Source organism: Saccopteryx leptura, chromosome 10 (assembly GCF_036850995.1).
Source record: "Saccopteryx leptura isolate mSacLep1 chromosome 10, mSacLep1_pri_phased_curated, whole genome shotgun sequence".
Taxonomy (NCBI): domain Eukaryota; kingdom Metazoa; phylum Chordata; class Mammalia; order Chiroptera; family Emballonuridae; genus Saccopteryx; species Saccopteryx leptura.
In genome coordinates this window covers 36,168,610-36,170,862 of record NC_089512.1, presented here as the reverse complement: position 1 = coordinate 36,170,862, position 2,253 = coordinate 36,168,610, and the positions used below count along the sequence as shown (strand labels likewise).

At 41.7% G+C, this 2,253-nt stretch overlaps 1 non-coding gene across 1 annotated transcript; it reads left to right on the top strand.

The window, feature by feature from the left end:
* The first annotated feature begins 297 nt into the window (after positions 1-297).
* On the top strand, positions 298-369 carry TRNAC-GCA (transfer RNA cysteine (anticodon GCA)). Its single transcript has one exon. It is a non-coding gene; the product is annotated as a tRNA-Cys (tRNA).
* The last annotated feature ends 1,884 nt before the right edge of the window (positions 370-2,253 follow it).

Genomic DNA, 2,253 nt, shown 5'->3' with positions numbered 1-2,253 from the left:
GCTCAGAGTTTTATGGGCAGTTGGTGTACTTTTATGTGTGTGTGTGTGTGTGTGTGTGTGTGTGCGCGCGCGCGTGCTGTATTTTAAAAGCTGGAGAATTAGACTGAGAATACTGCATTGAGTGTTAGGTGCTGGGAAGAGAGTGAGCATACAGGCTCTGGGAAAAACAGTGGGTGGTATGGCTAGAAGGGAATTGGGATAAATTTAAGTCCAGGAGGAATCTCTGCCACAAAGGTTCTTATGAAGTATGATGTAACTCATTAAAGTGGAATGTTTTATAGGGTAACTTCCATGGCTGGGGGTATAGCTCAGTGGTAGAGCATTTGACTGCAGATCAAGAGGTCCCTGGTTCAAATCCAGGTGCCCCCTTTGTTTATTTTCTTTCTTCTTGGTAGCTTCATTAGAAGACTGGGCCTAGGGTGAAGCCAGCAAGGTGCCCAGGCTCAAAATTTAAGGAGATGCTCATCCTCGGGTTTATGTAAGCACCTTGGCTGTTGGTTCCCTCAACAGTAGAGCTATGTGTCCACATAAACGTACCCTTCCTCCGACATATACAGGCACAAACACAGTCACACACCCAGAGACATAGACACACATACCCACACACCAGATGTCCCTCACACACACATAGACCCACACACCATCACGCAGACACACCAACAGACAAAAATTCAAACCCATACACATATGTGCTTTCTCTCTCATTTTAATCATTTTTTATTTTCAATTACAGTTGTACTACATTATTATATTAGTTTCAAGTATACACCCCAGTGATTAGACATCACATAACTTACTAAGTGATCATCCCAATAAATCTCACACCCATCTGACACCATACTTAGTTATTGGAATATTATTGACTGTATTCCCTATGTATATTCTACATTCCCATGACTATTCTGTAACAACCAGTTTGTATTTCTTAATCCCTTTACCTTTTGACCCATCCCCCTAACCCCCTTCCCATCTGGCAATTGTCAAAATGTTCTCTGTATCTATGAGCCTGTTTCTGTTCTGCTTGTTCATTTATTTTGGGTTATTTTTAAGATTCAATTGTTGATAGATATGTACTTATTGCCATTTTATTGTTCATGTTTTTGATATTTTTTTTTCTTCTTCTTAATGAAGACCTCCCCCCTTTTTTTTATATATAATACCGATTGGTGGTGATACACTCCTTTAGCTTTTTCTTATCTGGGAAGCTCTTTATTGTCCTTCGATTCTAGATGATAGCTCTGCTGGGTAGAGTAATCTTGGTTGTAGGTCCTTGCTTTTCATCAATTTAAATATTTCTTGCTACGCCCTTCTGGCTTGCAAAGTTTCTGTTGAGAAATTATCTGACAATCTTAAGGGAGCTCTATTGTAGGTAACTAACTGCTTTTCTCTTCCTACTTTTAAGATTCTCTCTTTGTCATTACCCTTTTGCATTTTAATTATGTGTTTTGATGTGGGCCTCTTTGGGTTCATCTTATTTGGGACACTCTGTGCTTTCTGGACTTGTATATCTATTTCCTTTACCAAGTTAGGGAAGTTTTCTGTTATTATTATTATTATTATTTTTTAAATTTTTATTTATTTATTTTTTACAGGGACAGAGAGAGAGTCAGAGAGAGGGATAGATAGGGACAGACAGCAGACAGGAACAGAGAGAGATGAGAAGCATCAATCATCAGTTTTTCTTTGGGACTCCTTAGTTGTTCATTGATTGCTTTCTCATATGTGCCTTGACCGCGGGCCTTCAGCAGACTGAGTAACCCCTTGCTGGAGCCAGCGACCTTGGGTCCAAGCTGGTGAGCATTTTTGGCTCAAGCCAGATGAGCCCGCGCTCAAGCTGGCAATCTCGGGGTCTCGAACCTGGGTCCTTCTGCATCCCAGTCTGACGCTCTATTCACTGTGCCACCACCTGGTCAGGCTCTGTTATTATTTTTTAAAATACATTTTCAATTTCTTGCTCTCTCTCTTCTCCTTCTGGCACCCCCATGATGCGAATATTGGCATGCTTGAAGTTTTCTCAGAGTCTCCTTACACTATCCTCATTTTTATTTTTTTGTATTTTCCTGAAGTGAGAAGTGGGGAGGCAGAGAGACAGACTCTTGCATGTGCCTGACTGGGACCCACCTGGCATGTTCACTAGGGGGAAATGCTCTGTCCATCTAGGGCATTGCTCCATTGCAATTGGAGCCATTCTAGTGCCTGAGGCGGAGGCTATGGAGCCATTCTCAGCACCTGGGCCAACTTTGCTCCAGTGGA